Genomic DNA, 17,813 nt, shown 5'->3' with positions numbered 1-17,813 from the left:
ATATTGAACTCGAGCCTAATAATTTTAACCGGTTCGAGTCGAGCTTGAGCTTCAACATCCATTTAAAACTTTTCAAAAATACATGTCTCAAGTTCGTGCTCCAACATACATTTAAAACTTTTCAAAAAATACATGTCAAATAAATTGTATATAAAATTATGCATGCATTTTACATAAAATTGGGAATGACCTCTACTTAAAATTGGGCATAAGGATGGCATCGAATCCAGCTGAGTCGGAACCTTGTTCAAGCCGAGCTTGATTTAAATATTTCGGAATTGAGCTCGAGCCGACCCTAGCCTCAAACCTAAAATTGTAATCGAACTCGAGCCTAATAATTTTAACTAAGTTTGAGCTCGAGCTCTAGCCGAGTTCGAGCTTAACCTACATTTAATACTATATATAAAATATATGTCAAATAAATTATATATAAAATTATGCAAACATTTAAAAAAAATGAAAGGGGAGGTTTAGGATTGAATTTTAATAATGGATTAAAACACATCAATATTAATCTTTTTTTACTCCAAATGTTGTCTAGATTGTTTTGTAATTTTTGAATCTAGCCATAAATTTACTATGGCCTCCTTCGTGCCCCTAATTGAAATTTTATATTCTAGAAAAAAACTAGAAATGTTTTTCCTATAATACATATTTCCAAAAAAACCTTTAAATAAAATCCTATTACTATTAGTAACTTATTAGAAAATTAAAAGAAATATTTTAAAATTTTCTTAGGAAAGTTAAATGGACCTCTTATTGCCTCTTCTAGGGAAATAAATAAAAATTAATAATCAATCTAATGTATTACTATACGTATCGATAAATTTTTAATCAAATAAAATATCAAACAAAAAATTGTAATGAAAATTGCCTCATGCTAAAAGTATTACAACATCAACTGTCAAATACTTATTCAAAAATTTTCTAGCCCATCTTGGAAGGAAAATCTTACTTAGAAAATTATATGATTTTTTAATGAATTTTCATTTAAAAAAATATTTACAAAAAACATGAGACACTAATAGTCCGTAGAAACTTATTTCTACTAAAATGTATTTTCAATTTCTCATGAGCCATGAGGAAGGAGAGTTTAAGGAAAAAGTTTTTTTTTTTTTTCACTTTATGATCTTGCACGTGCGAAATCGCACGAGCGAAAGTCACTCGTGCGAAATCAGCTTCGCGTAGGAGGGGGGGAAATTATTTCTCCCGTGAACTTAGGTATCTCTGCTAGTTCATATTTTCTGTCGAGACGACGCGGAGGGAAGGGGGTTATGGCACCAGCGAGGACTTGTCATCGGGGATGACGACTGCGATGGAAACAGAGGTGAAGGCGAAGGGAGGAAGCAATCGAACGGACGGCCACAGAAGAGGCCGACGAGCAGCTGTCGACGGTGATAGAGGCAGCAACAACAACGGATGGGAGGGGATTGGCGGTGACGCAGGGAGGAAGAATTCCCTGCACCCCTCCCCCCCCCTTGCTCTCGCTCTCGCTCCCCCGCACCCGGTCCCGACTCAGCCCATTAATGACCAGGCTCATGAGCTGTCGAGCATAACATGGATTCGGTCAAGCTCGGCTTTATAATTTAAACGATTCGATCCCGTATCTCGAGGGATCTTGAACTCGGCTCGAGATCCAGGGATATCGAATCAAACTGAGCTGGGCTCGAGCGCTTGCGAGCCATCTCGATTCGAAGCCACCCCTACCTATCTTCACACAACCTCCAATAATTTTTCTTCTTAGGCCATATACTTGTCTCTACAAATATTTAATTAAAATAATAAAAATTACCTTAAATTCTTTATTTATGCGCACTCAAGGTGAAACTTTGAAAAGAGATACGAAATGATTGATAATCGAGTCCATCGTTCTAAACAAAACCTTGTAAAAGAACTATTTATGTTGATTTTTCTATTATAGTATCATTCAAAATAGGATAAATTTTATTTTTATATTTATATTTATAAAATAAGATTATATCATTATAGTCTATACACTATACACATCCAAGCTTGAATTAAGTTTTTAAGACGATACACAATTTTATTTTATGTAGAATTTATGCATAATTTTATATACAGTTTATTTTGATATATATTTTACGTAATATTTTAAAACTTATGACTAAATGTGATTTCATGATTTCATAGAACATGCCACGTGCCTTTCTCATTAGGAGTTAGGACCCTTCAAGACCCACTGAGATGGGTAACCCGCGCGGAACGCGGAGCCACTCGCGGCAAGAAAAGCCGCCAACGATTACGCTTACGTTACACGTGTCAGCTTCCAACGGCTCTTGCGTCGTCCGACAACGCCATTTTTCTATTCTTCTCTATACACATGCCTTCCACGCCGAGTGTTGCCTTCTACTTGTGGGCCCTACTACCCATCTACCGGACCGGGCCGGTCTGCAAATACCGTCCATGCCCTTTCCTTTGCCTATAAATTGCACAACGATCGCGAGTCAGTCACAACATTTGTTTCTTTCCGTCTTCTGCGTCTGTTATTGCTTTCTCCTTCGCGCACCTTATGGCCAACGCTAGCAGGACGGCTGCGGCTGTGGCGACTCTGGTGGTTCTCTCTCTGGCAGCGTCGTTGATGGCGCAGGAGGACGGCGGTGTGGCTCCGGCTCCTGCCCCGGCTATGGTCTCCGAGGCAGGATTCTCCTTTCCGGTCTCTGGCGCGTTGTTCTTCTCTTCTATCGCGCTCTCTGCTTTTGCGTTTTTCTCCCAGGCTCTGTAGGTTATAGTTTACATGCAATAACATTCACTTTCTCCAGAGTTTGGATACGCATAACATCATGTGTTTGTTTGATCTACACTGAGAGAGTTTTAAATTTTAGATGGTTACGAGAAAGAATTTGAGATCCGTCAGTGTAACCTTTTGATAATATTAATGAATAAATTGTCATATTTATTTCAGTTTTTCTCTACTGACTTTCATATAATCTCGCGAAAGTTTGATGGTAACACAGTCACAGCACCCAAAGGCGCGACGGAATTGAATTGATCTTCTATGTTTTCTTTAGATTCTTATTAAGAATTTGGAACGCGGTAGTGATCTTGGTGCTGACGTGGCGAACTCACAACGTCGGACAAAGCAGTTGTCCAATTCTAAATTTGAGAGTTTCAGTTCCGGTGTGAAAGCGAGGTCATCACTAGCGAGGCCATCCTAGGATCTAAATTGATCCTAAAATCAGTTTGTAATATATTATAAATAACCTCCTAGATGGCGAAGATTACATCATCAAAAATTATTCTTCTGTTTTATATGGTATCAGAGCAGACGTTGTAGCCGAAGAACATAGCAGAATCTCTTCCCTGTAGCTGAAGCAAACGAAAAGCAGGTTTAAAACCGGTTTCCGAACGTGGCCTCCGCCACCGCCGACTGCATCACCGAAGACGCTCTGTCGTCGCCGTATCCTAGTCTTCGTCCACCACCCACTCCGGCTGAACTTCCGTCGCCGACGATTGCATCGTTAGCCGGCGAGGAAGAGGCGCACGCCTGTCTCCTCTGTTGTCGAGGAAAAATTCAGGTTGTAGCCGAAGACGAAGGCAATGCCGAAATAGCTGTCGTCGACGACCACCAACCACCGGCCCCGTTGCCGACCATCGCCGTCGTCGAAGTAAGCCAAAGGACAGCCGTCGCCGAAACTAGAAGGCCTGCCGTCGCCGAAGACAGAGACGACCTGGTACGCGAAAAACAATTTTTTCGCTTAACTTAGGTATGATTTCATTATTCATTATTCTACTGACCCGGACCCGAACTGGACCACAACCGGACCGGACACCAACCGGGTCAGAACAAAACATGACCAGACCGAACCCGGATCGAATCGGACTACTTCTCGGACCGGACCCAAAATTTGAATAAACCCAGAGACAGACAATGGGGAGCTATCGTCCAATCTCTAGCAAAGCTAACAACCGGGCAAGTACTCACTGCGGGGAAAAAAGATATTCGCAATAGCGTTGTTACGAGATTATAGGCTATCCAGAGTGGTGGGACTTCTCAAAAAACCTCCAAAAAAGATTGTTGGGGAAAAGTTGCTGTCTACGGCGAATATTGATCATCCAAGTATTATCGGTAAAGCATTAGTATTCTCTGCATATTCTAAAAATAGAATTTGGATTATTGATACAGGTGCATCCGATCACATGACGAGGGATTCCAGTCAGTTAAAATTTGTCCTACCGTCTCCTCAATCCATCATTTCCACCGCCAATGGTAGTACCTCTCTTATTACTGGGGAAGGATCAGTTATCTTGTCGAATAATCTTATATTAGATATTGTCCTTGTTGTTCTATCTCTTAAATACAATATGTTGTATGTTAGCCAAATTACTTCAACTCTTGCTTATATTGTAACTTTTTGGCCCTCCTTTTGTGTCTTTCAAAACATTTTAACCCGAAAGATTATTGGTTATGGTGTTAGGCGGGGCAAACTCTACTATTTGGAGTTAAAAGAGAATGGGGGATCAAAAATCAGTCATGCAAATCAAGCAAGTAATGAAGACAGTGTTCAAGCAATTATATGGTTATGGCACTGAAGACTCGGTTATCTTTCCTTTGGTTATCTTAAGAAATTGCGACCACAACTCTTTTCAGGTTTGGCTAATTATGTGACATTTGTGAACTGGCTAAGAGCCACCGTATCTCTTATTTACCAAGTTTGAATAAGAGTTATGAACCTTTTGAGGTTATTTATTCTGATGTTTGGGATCCTGCAAATGTTCCCTCTATTTCTCGAGCTCGGTATTTTGTGACATTTATTGATAAATGCACTAGAATGACTTGGGTATCTCTACTCATAAAAAAAGAGTGTTGTATGTCTAGTTTTTCAGAAATTTCACCAAATGGACACACTTAGTACCAGAAGCAGATTCGTGTTTTTCAATCTGACAATGGTACTGAGTTTGTCGATGCTTCTCTTGGTAATTTTTTGAACAATCATGGAATTCGTCATTAGACCTCATGCACCTATACTCCCCAACAAGGCGATGAACGAATAGATGGAGGCTCTACACAAGAATGCCACTTGGGAACTTGCTCCCCAACCTAAAGGAGTTAAAACAGTTGGATGTCGATGGGTGTTCACATTGAAACTCAAATCAAATGGAAGTATTGATAGATATAAAGCTCGACTAGTTGCAAAAGGATATACGCAAAGGTATGGGATAGACTATCAGGATACTTTTGCACCAGTAGCTAAGATCAACACAATTCGCATTCTTATATCTATAGCGGCAAATCGAGGTTGGCCTCTGCAACAATTTGACGTTAAAAATGTCTTCCTCAATGGAGACATAGAAGAAGAAGAAGTCTACATGGAGCTACCACCCAGAGTTAAAATTGGTTCTTTATGTCAACGTCAAGTCTGTAAATAGAAGTCATTGTACAGGCTGAAACATTCACCTAGAGCATGGTCTGGGAGATTCTCGACTACAATGAAGGAGTTTGGCTATAAGCAAAGTAACTCAGATCATACTTGTTTATCAAACACAAAGAAGGAAAAGTAATAGCTTTAATTGTATATGTTGATGATATGGTCGTGACAGAAGATGATCTATGTGAAATGCAAGCTTTAGAGGAGTATTTAGCGACTAAATTCGAAATAAAGGATCTCAGACAACTTAAATATTTTTTTGGAATTGAAGTTGCAAGATCGAAACATGGGGTCTTCCTTTCATAACGAAAATATGTGTTGGATCTTCTAGCCGAAATCGGAATGCTTGATTGTAAACCGATAGGGACGACCATGGAAATGAATCATAAGCTCGGAATTCTCCCAGATCAAACCCCATCAGACAAAGGGCGTTATCAACGATTAATTGGAAGATTAATCTACCTATCACACACAAGGCCCAATGTAGCATATGCAGTGAGCGTTGTGAGTCAATTCATGCATGCACCAAGTGAAGAACATATGGAAGCAGTCTATCGGATCTTGAGAAATTTAAAGAGTGCTCTAGGAAAAGGATTGTTATTCTCACAAAATGGTATATCGAATATTGAAGGATACACAGATTCTGATTGGGCAGGTGATCAGACAACCAAAAGGTCTACGTCGGGTTACTTTACTTTTGCGGAAGAGAATCTTGTTACTTGGAAAAGCAAAAAACAGAAGGTAGTATCAAGATCAAGTGTTGAAGCTGAATTTCGAGGTATGGCTCATGGTGTATGTGAGTTGTTATAGATGCGGAATATACTGAGAGACTTAGGGATTGAATATGACAAGCCTATGAATCTCCACTGTGATAACAAGGCAGCCATAGCAATTGCACAAAACATATTGAAGTTGATCGTCGTTTCATCAAGGAGAACCTTGATGCAAAGATTATACAATTTTCCTTTATTCAATCTGAGAGTCAGTAAGTTGATATGCTTACGAAGGCAGTATCAGGGAAAACATTTCATGGTATAATTGACAAGTTGGGCATGACTGATATCTATGCACCAACTTGAGGGGGAGTGTTTGCAACTGTATAGCGTGATTGGAGGAAATGGATTGTTTCCCTGATCTTGTGATTGTATTCCGTGATTTCATTCCTTGATTTTAGAATCTAAATTGATCTTAAAATCGGCTTGTAATGTATTATAAATAGCCTCCTAGACGGAGAAGAATACATCATTAAATTGAGTCCAAGGCCTTATCCTAAAATGACTAGCCACTTAAGAAATTTTTTTCCCAGCTAATAAATACAAGATCTTTATACTCACTAATGTATGTGGGACTATCCTTTAACACTCCCCCTCACGTGTTGGCACGTGGATAATTTGAGTAGAGGCCCTCACATGGTGGCACATGAATAATTTTGGGTGGATGCCCACATATGAGAACTTTGCTTTGATACCATGTTAAATTTTGGCGAATGTCCTATCCTAAAATGACTAACTACTTAGAAAAGTTTTTTCCCAGCTAATAAATGCAAGATCTTTGGACTCATTAATATATGTGGGACTTATCCTTTTACACTCCCTCTCACGTGTAGGCATGTGGATAATTTGGGTAGAGGCCCTCATGTAGTGACACGTGGATAATTTGGGTGGATGCACACACATGAGAACCTTGCTCTGATACATGTTAAATTGAGTCCAAGGCTTTATCCTAAAATGACTAGCCACTTAGAAACCTTTTTTTTTCCAGCTAATAAAAACAAGATATTTATACTCACTAACCTCCTAGACGGAGAAGAATACATCATCGAAAATTATTCTTCTGTTTTACAATATGTCTCACCCAAACCTGCCCCGTTTCAAAACAATAAAGATGTGGCTAATCCTCCAGTAGCACCCAGAATTTACTTGATCAGAAGTCATAGAGAGAGACTGAAAAGAGTTACAGCAACTCCTTTTAGGAAACATAAGAATGATTAGTCCTCACGTCTACAACATACAAAATTTTCTAGTGAAAAACAAGGCAGTGAATCGTCATCAGAAGAGAACAACCCAGAAACACGTCGGAAATCGTCGAGGAGATGGCAGACCCAGCGTCTATTCCTGGCAGCGGAGGGATCTCACTTGCCTCTTGTCCCTTGATTCCCTGTGCAGAAATGAGGATCGCGAAGGAGAATATGGAGAGCAGCTTAAGCGACGGCATGGCCGGAATCTAAAAGCTGAAGAGAGGCTCTGCAGGTGTGTGAGTTTAACAAACGACGGGGGAGACCATGGTAGTTTTTTAAAGAATGAGAGAGAGAGAGAGAGAGAGAGAGAGAGAGAGAGAGAGAGGAGTATTTGTATAATTGCGTGGGATGGACTGTAGACAGAGAGCATGAGCCCCATATGGATCGAAAGGAAGCCCTTACCTGTCTGTTCTTCTTCTTCTTCCCGCCTGGTCGGTGACGATGCCGTTTTGCCGTTTCTTGCAAGTCAAGGCCACGCGGGTGTTGGACAGTGAAGATTTACCAAATCATCTGTGTATAATAGATGCTTGTTTCTTATTCCAGCGAGGCTCCCAGCTGCGATATCATCTGTGAACCAGAAGACCATGTCGGTGTATATAATCATTCTTCGAATTGTTCCCTGTTCGCGTCTAACCTGATGCAATTTGAGTTTGTTTCAGAGAACCGGATTTAATTTTGATTCAGGCGTTTTGCACGATTAAGTGGACATTTCATCAAGAGATTCAGAAACCATTGAGGAGGCGGGGTTTCCTGGAATCAATTACGATAACAGTGAAAGCTGACACGAAGAAGATATTTAATACCGCCAAGGCTTTTTCTTATTCATCCATCACAAAACATAACAGGAGATTGATTGATCGTTGTACACAAAGTTGTTAAGTGAAAAGACAGGGGAAAAAAAAAGTAAAACAAAGAGAGAGAATAAAAAAAAAAAATTTCTTAATCCAAACCCAAATCTACTATAATTCAAGTTCGGCTTGTTGCCACTGCATGTCTCCCTTTATCTTCTTCTAATACAAATATGAGCAAAGACGGCTATGGTTATGTTTAGAGATAGGCCAAGAGGGTTTGTGTTTGCAAACCTGTACTGAACTTTATAGCGTGATTGTTTCTTTTTTATGATTTTATTCCTTGATTTTAGAATCTAAATTAATTCTAAAATCGGCTTGTAATGTATTATAAATAGCCTCTTAGACGGAAAAGAATACATCATCGAAAACTATTTTTTTATATTAAAATAAAGAAATGATTCCTTTGTCCTTATCTTAGAAAATAAGAAGATCATTTCGTATTCCTCTTGGTTGCTTCAATTAGTGTAATCTATAAATAAAACTATTGACTTACTACGATGATCATGAAATACAATGTTTCTAATTAAGGGAAAGATAAGATTACCAGTATGCAGGATTAACATGGACTAATCTTATCCTATCAGTAAGGAAGAATGAATGAACGTTAGTTCAATTATGAATGAACATTGTTTTCTAGTGACTTTGGATACCATTTACCTTGGCCAATGCTTAGATGAGACTAGCCTTTGTTGTTGCTTTTAGGTTTAAAGTTAGTACTAGTCATATAAAGGTGCAAAGGATGAGTAGGTTTAGATCATATATAGGATTTAAATTGAATATATTTTTATGGATCACAAAAAGGAAATGCTACAATTAATTGTTCAAAACTTTTTTGACTACACTTGAATCAAAGGTTTGTTGAATGTAAATTTTATTTCATTACCTTGATTCATTGGATGGCTTAAAAATAGATCTTTTCTTATTTTATTTTTATTTATTATCTCATGCATTCATGTTGATGTTTGTTGGAGTTTTCTTTTTCTTTTTTAATAATAAAGTAAAGGTAATGGAATTAAAAGAAATATATTGAAGTAAATAATATTCTTGCAAATTTTCTAAAAAAAAACATTGGGTGCAACCCAATTAGAGTAGATTCTTGTTTATATATACATACACATATACTCAGTTCAATGTATTATAAGAATTTACACTAATTTGATAAATATTTTGCCTTAATTCATAGTCGATAAAAAAAACTTTTGCGCTTTAGTTAGTTGATATTAGATATTCTCTTTGTATTTCCAGTTAACTAAAAGTCCACCTTAGAATTAACAACTCCAACTAGGGGTGGCATCGACCGAGCTGACCACTTAAAAAAAAATACATCTTTTATTTATTCATTACACATAAAGTAAAATTATATATCAGTTCAATAGAATATATGTTAAGATGAAAGAAAAGTAAAAAATAAGGACTAAGAAAATAAAGAAAGAGTCAACAAGCTAACATAATGATAGGAAACTTCACCAAAATTTTAAATCCACTGCTTTTGCTCCTATTTGCACCCTTAATAGGTTAATATACAATAAATAAAAAATTAAATTTTGCATTCCTTTTGTTCAACATCCAATCATTAGGGAATGATGAATTAGCTCCCTATGTAGATATGTCTCAATCACTTTAGCTAATGATTGGATGATATTAGGTCTATGCGGCGTAATGTTGTAGGTAGATAATGGTTATATTGTTGTCACATAATAAGTTTTCTTTAAGGGACAGTGGTATACACGTGTTACAAATTAACTTGATATTATGTTTATTGGAAAAAAAATATAATTTTTCTTAGTATTATTTTTATTAAAAAATTTATATATGTTTTTATTATAAAATTATTTTTGTGACAATATTATTGATTATTAAAAAATACAAATTTTATGTAATGACAACAAAGCATAATAAATAAAGTCTTTTTGTAACAGTTTTTCAAGTTACCAAAAAATATATTTTATAGCGATGATTGTTGTTACAAAAGTTATATTTTGAGTAATGATGTTTGTTATGAAACTTATTTCAACGATGATTGATCATAGTAATAAGTTTGTTTTTTTAATGACCATTCATTTTATTATAAAAAAATTAAATTTTTGTAACGGGTTTTTGTAATGGCCAAACAATGGTACAAAAAATTTTTGCAACATTGGTTTTTGTAACAAGATGCAATAACTAAGAGTATCGTTACAAGTTTATGTTATTATTTTTTAGTATTTTATAACAATATTAGGTATTACACATATGATTATTTCTTGTAGTATTATTTGAGGATTTTTTTATTCATAGTACAATAAAGAAATGATTTTGTTGTCCTCATCTTGGAAAATAAAAAGATCCTTTCATTTTCATCTTTGTTGCTTCAAATAGTGTAATCTGTAAAAAAATAATTACCGACATACTACAATGACCACGAAATATAAAGTTTATAATTAAGGGAAAGATGTGATTACTAATATGTTAGATTAACATGGATTGATCGTATCTAATCACTAGGGAAGAATGAATGAGTGATACTTTTGTGAAGAATGAACATTGTTTTCTCTTGACTTTGGATTCCATTAACCTCACTCAATGGTTAGATATGATTAGCCTTTGTTGCATCATTGAGCTCCTTTATGTTTAAAGTTAATACTAGTCATATAGAGCTACAAAAATTGAGTGGCTTTACATCGTATATAAAATTTTATTTGATGTAAAGATAGCAAAGGTAAAAAGTATCTACGAGCTTCATCAATATTTGATGCCTTGTGCTTGCTCCTACCAACCTTGTTGCCCCATTCTTGCCTATCTTTAGGGGTGGCATCGAGGCGAGCCGAGCTCGAACCTGCCTATGTTCGAACCGAGTTTGATTTAAATATTTCAAACTCAAGCTCAAGCCGATCCTAGGCTCAAGCCTAAAATTGATATCGAGCTCAAGCCTAATAATTTTAACCGTGTTCAAGTCAAGCACGAGCTTCAACATTCATTTAAAACTTTTCAAAAAATATATGCCTCAAGTTCGTACTCCAACATACATTTAAAACTTTTCAAAAAATACATGTCAAATAAATTGTATATAAAATTATGCATGCATTTTACATAAAATTGGGAATGACCTCTACTTAAAATTGGGCGTAAGGGTGGCATCGAATCCAGCTAAGTCTGAACCTTGTTCGAGCCGAGCTTGATTTAAATATTTCGAACTCGAGTTCGAGCCGACCCTAGCTTCAAACCTAAAATTTTAATTTGAACTCGAGCCTAATAATTTTAACCGAGTACGAGATCGAGCTCTAGTTGAGTTCAAGCTTAACCTACATGTAATACTCTATATAAAATATATGTCAAAAAAATTATATATAAAGTTATGCATACATTTTAAAAAAAGAATGAAAGGGGAGGTTTAGGATTGAATTTCAATAATAGATTAAAATGCACCAATATTAATCTTTTTTACTCCAAATGTTGTGTAGATTGTTTTGTAATTTTTGAATCTGGCCATAAATTTACTATGGCCTCCGTAGTGCCCCTGGTTGAAATTTTATATTCTAGAAAAAACTAGAAATATTTTTCCTATGATACATATTTCCAAAAAAACCTTTAAATAAAATCATATTACTATTAGTGACTTATTAGAAAATTACAAAAAATATTTTAAATTTTTCTTAGGAAAGTTAAATGGACCACTTATTGCCTCTTCTAGGTAAATAAATAAAAATTAATAATCAATCTAATATATTACTATACTTATCGAGAAATTTTTAATCAAATAAAATTTCAAACACAAAATTGCAATAAAAATTGCCTCATGCTAAAAGTATTATAGCATCAACTGTCAAATACTTATTCAAAAAATTTCTATACGATTTTTTAGCCCATCTTGGCAGAAAAATCTTACTTAGAAAATTATATGATTTATTAATAAGAATTTTCAATTAGAAAAATCGGGGGGTGGGGGATAATATTATTTCTCCCGTGAACTTAGGTATTTCTACTAGTTCTGCTTTTCTGATGAGACGATGCGGAGGGAAGGGGGTTACGGCGCCGACGAGGACTTATCGTCGGGGATGACGACTACGACGGAGGCACCGACGATGGAAGTGGCGGTGACAAAAACAGAGGCGAAGGTGAAGGGAGGAAGAAATCGAATGGACGGCCACTGAGGCGGCCGATGAGCAGCTGTTGACGACGACAGAGGCGGCCGATGAGCAGCTGTCGACGACGACAGAGGCGGATAGGAGGGGAGGAAGAAATCCCCCCCCCCCCCCCCCCCCTTCACTCTCGCTCTCGCACCCATTCCCCTGCTCCCTGTCCCGACTCAGCCCGCTAATGAGCCGGCTAGTGAGCCAAACCTAGATTCGGTCTAGCTCGGCTCGTTAATTTAAACGAGTTGATCCCAGATCTCGAGGGATCTCTAACTCGGCTCAAGATCCAAGGATACCAAATCAAACTAAGCTGGCACCGAGCTGAGCTCAAGCGCTCACGAGCTGCTCGATTCAAAGCCACCCCTACCTATCTTCACACAACCTCCAATAATTTTTCTTCTTAGGCCATATACTTGTCTCTACAAATCTTTAATTAAAATAATAAAACTTACCTTAAATTCTTTATTTATGCAAAAGAGATAAGAATTGATTGATAATCAAGTCCACGTTATAAAGCAAACCTTGTAAAATAACTATTTGTTATCCAATTATGTTGATTTTTCTATTAAAGTATAATTCAAAATAGGATAAATTTTATATTTATATTTATATTTATAAAATAAGATCATATCATTATAGTCTATAGACTATACACATCCAAGCTTGAATTAAGTTTTTAAGATGATACACAATTTTATGTAGAATTTATGCATAATTTTATATACAGTTCATTTTGGTATATATTTTACATAATATTTTTCAAACTTATGACTAAATGTGATTTCATGATTTCTTAGAACATGCCACGTGCCGCCTTCTTATTAATCCTCCTCCATTCGCATTTCTCATTAGGAGTTAGGACCCTGCCCACTGAGATCGGGTAACCGGCGCGGAACGCGGAGCCACTCGCGGCAAGAAAACCCGCCAAAGATTACGCTTACGTTAAACGTGTCAGCTTCCAACTGCTCTTGCGTCGTCCGACAACGCCATTTTTCTATTCTTCTCTATACGCATGCCTTCCACGCCGAGAGTTGCCTTCTACTTGTGGGCCCTACTACCCCTCTACCGGACCGGGCCGGTCTGCAAATACCGTCCATGCCCTTTCCTTTGCCTATAAATTGCACAACGCTCGCGAGTAAGTCAGTCAGTCACAACATTTGTTTCTTTCCGTCTTCTGCGTCTGTTATTGCTTTCTCCTTCGCGCACCTTATGGCCAACGCTAGCAGGACGGCTGCGGCTGTGGCGACACTGGTGGTTCTCTCTCTGGCAGCGTCGTTGATGGCGCAGGAGGACGGCGGTGTGGCTCCGGCTCCTGCCCCGGCTATGGTCTCCGAGGCAGGATTCTCCTTTCCGGTCTCTGGCGCGTTGTTCTTCTCTTCTATCGCGCTCTCTGCTTTCGCGTTTTTCTCCCAGGCTCTGTAGGTTATATGCAATAACATTCACTTTCTCCAGAGTTTGGATACGCATAACATCATGTGTTTGTTTGATCTACACTGAGAGAGTTTTAAATTTTAGATGGTTACGAGAAAGAATTTGAGATCCGTCAGTGTAACCATTTGATAATATTAATGAATAAATTGTCATATTTATTTCAGTTTTTCTCTACTGACTTTCAAATAATCTCGCGAAAGTTTGATGGTAACACTGTCACAGCACCCAAAGGCGCGACGGAATGCCATTTATAAGATGAATTGAATTGATCTTCTATGTTTTCTTTAGATTCTTATTAAGAATATGGAACGGTAGTGATCTTGGTGCTGACGTGACGAACTCACAACGTCGGACTAAGCAGTTGTCCAATTCTAAATTTGAGAGTTTCAGTTCCAGTGTGAAAGCGAGGTCATCACTTGGGCGGTCGTTAGCCGTTTCGGCTTAGCAGACGACGTGACATTAGCAAGTACCAAGCCCGTCTACTGGCCGTAAAGCTTTTCAGTTTTTTCTGGCTTTCCCTTTCGCGTTTGTGCCGTCTCTTGTGCAAGAAAAAACACGGCTGCGGTGATATGTTGGGCAGCAGGGACCAATACCGCGCGAGTTATGATTTAGGATCATGATTTTTTAACGTGGCCGACCGACCAGGATTTTAAAAGGGACGGATCAGGTCAAGTCAAGGAGTCGAATTGGTCTCTCCTTCGATTCACCCCTAAACTCGGTTAGGTTCTCAATTTCAAACGAAAAAAAAAAAAAACCATTCTTAAATAACTTATAAGAGATAACAAAAATATGGGCGTCCTAGCTTTTGTTGCAATGACTTATCTTTAATATGCCTGTTGCGCCTTCGCTAACAGACCGGTCTTTTGGCACAATGGTTAGTAACATAGTATCAGAGCAGGTGGTCTTGAGTTTGAGTCCCCACATAGGTGGAACTTTATCTTTGGCCATCCCCATATAGGTGGGATTGTACATTTATATTTGTACACGGGTGTTCCCCGTGCGGGGGAGTGTTAGAATGACTTATCTTTAATATGCCTGTTGCGCCTTCGCTAATTGACCCGTCTTTTGGCGCAATAGTTAGTAACAGTTTTGGTTTTAAATTAATGGCTAATTGTTCTTTTGACCAATTTTCTTGCATATAAAACAAGGAGAATTAGTTACAGTGTTTGCATTTATATTAGAAATAAATTATTATTTTTTATAATTAATAAAAATAAGATTAAAAATAAACGCTAAATGATCAAGATCCGTGCTTTTTTATTCATTTTTTCCCTATAGTTTTCTATTGGAGATTTAGCGTGATAGGAAATTCACTCATTTTGTATCATTTTTAATATTTCAAAAATAAAAAGAATTAAGAATAATTAAGAGAAAAAATTCCCAATGGCATTTTTCTTCTACGCTTTCTTATTGGCACAAACAAAGCCTAAAATTTACATGTATTTCAAGGATAAATTTTAAAATATTATTAATATTTTATTTTTATCATACTCCATAACAATTTGCTCCCCGTCAAACTGACCAGGACCCAGTAGATCATATATTTCTAAAAAACTGGCTGAAATTGGCATTTGCATTGATAGTTGCGGGGGAAGCTTTGTCGTCCCCAGTCTTTCACAGGATAAAAGAGGAGAGGATAGAGAGAATGTCAGGAGGGGGAAGGTAGCTGCAAGTGAGATCCTCTTCCCTGCCCTGCCCTGTCCTACCTTCATCTACTAATGGCGGAAGAGCTCCCCCCTCCCTAGGATGGCTTGTTGATGGAAGAAGTGGGAAGGGTGGGGTTCCAACCTCTTTCTTTCCCCACAAGTGAAACTCAGATAGGGGGAAACCTGATATTATTATACCAGTTCAAGTAGCAGTCAAAGCTGATGATCTATAAATTCAATTAAACAAACCATTTTACCGGGCCAGCTTGCAGCTCCTTTTGTTGCCAAGTAGTTTTCATTATAATTAAGCTGTCGATTCACTTGAAACTTCCACCAACACACGATCTCATTGCCGTCTCAGCTGAGATGTTTCCCAGAAAGCTCCTCGGTAGTCGATCAAGAACAGATCCTGTCATTCTCCATTTGAATACTATTAGCGAGGACAAAATCACTGACAGCTGTTTTTCAATGTCACAAAAGCCCCCACTCCATAATAATGCTTCAGATTCCTCTCTTCTTCTCCATCTCTCTTCGCTGTTTCTCCGCAGTTGTAAAACCTTAATTTAATTCAAAAGAGACGATGCTTTCCTCAGTCTCTTTTCATCCAACTTTTTTAAGTTAACGGTCACAAATGCATTCAAAAATCAAGGATTAAAGGTTAAAACCGGTATAAAGTCTGAAGGGACATATGTGGGCCCAGGGGCTTGGGCTTTTGGACATGGACCGGCCCGTCTTAACGGTTAAGAAACCCAAAGAAAGACAATTGTCGTATAGGCAGCGGATCCAACCGTGGTAGGTGTCGTGTTAGAAACGGTCATTGGACGCTCGCTGAAAAGAAAAAGTAAGAACTTTTAGACAAGCAAGAAAAGCCGATGAGCTGGCAGTGACCCTACTCCGCTCATGCCAGCTGTCCACGTTTTCCTTGGACCCACCGACCCTTCTTCCTTCTATAAATTCTCCTCCCTCCCCCACCTTCAGCATCACAACCAGCCTGTCGTCGCACTCTTGAATCCTCTATAATTCTTCTCCACCAAGCTTCTCTGCCATCTTCTCTGCTTTTGATTTGAGATGGCCCGTGTAAGCAGCGTCTCTGCGGCTCTCTTCATCGTCGTGGTGGCTATGTTCGCCGCTGCGGTCTCCGCACAGGGGCCCGCCCCGTCGCCGGATGTTGGATCTGGTTTCGCATTGCCCGTGCCTGGCGCGCTCATCTGCTCGTCCCTTCTCCTCTCTTTGGCTGCTCTGCTATTCAAATCGAACTAGGAAGGGATGAGAATGAGGGATTTTATTTATTTTGACGTTGGGGATGTGTATTTATTCATTCGTTGCTATTGATTAGGTTTGTGGTGGAGGTCGGCGACTGTTTGGATTATACTTTTTTTTATTTTAGAGGATGTGTAGTGTGATTCTTTTTTTTTCTTGTTGGGGGTCTTTTATACATACCTCTGTGAAATAACATTTATAGATCTTGTTGTTATTTCTTCATACTTGACCAGTTTTTTGTTGTTCCTCCTAGACTTCAGTTTTCTCTTCTAGTTAATTGCGAAAATCGACGCTGAGGTATTTTATGATTCGTCAGCTTAATATCTATTTCATTATTTTTTTAACTTTCGGATCTAGGTCTCTTAATAGTGAATCCTGGTAAAGCCCCGAGCTGGCCTGGTGAGAGATTCAAAAATAGAACCCTCTTTTCTGTGGACTTTCTCTTCCAGCTCCCAATCAACTCAAATCAACAACTTAGTCACCCTATTAGAATCATAATGTTTGAATGTTTGATCTTCTATGGAATTTTTCGGTCGACGACGATGTGGGGTGGAAACCTAAAACCCAAATTTATGTAAGATGAATGAACTGCCTACGAACACCGATCAATCATGAGAACTTGTGGAAAGGTGTATGACGTCTCATGAAAAGAACACAGTGATGGAGGAGTTTTACCGTAGCGTTCAATTTGAGCTAGCCGATGATAAACAAGAGCACAAAACTCTCTGCGACCTTTCTTGATTAATTGTTTTGCTCACCATCCAAGCGTGAATATCCATCCTTAGCAGCCAACTCCCCTCGGATACGACCCGCCCTCCAGGATTCACTATGAAGAGACCACGGAAAATCCTAAAAGAGGGAGAAATATTAATTGACCTAATTGATTTTCCTATTTCAACTGCAAACTACAAACTGAGAAATCTAATGTGAATTTAGATCGACCTTCCTCCTCACCCTTTTTTATTGCTCGTTAAGCAGACCTAGTGAGCTGGGGGGGGGGCATATTTTATAAGAATTTCATCCAATTTTTCGTTAAGTAACATATGTGATAAAATAGAATCCTTGGGTTTTCGTTAAGTGACAGATTAAATACCAGGCCTCAACCAAAC

Source organism: Aristolochia californica, unplaced genomic scaffold (assembly GCF_029961685.1).
Source record: "Aristolochia californica isolate CCGP_79_NKW_82.1479 unplaced genomic scaffold, dmAriCali1.0.hap1 SCAF_9, whole genome shotgun sequence".
In the NCBI taxonomy this organism is placed as follows: Eukaryota; Viridiplantae; Streptophyta; class Magnoliopsida; order Piperales; family Aristolochiaceae; genus Aristolochia; species Aristolochia californica.
Note: the sequence above shows the minus strand (reverse complement) of the source record.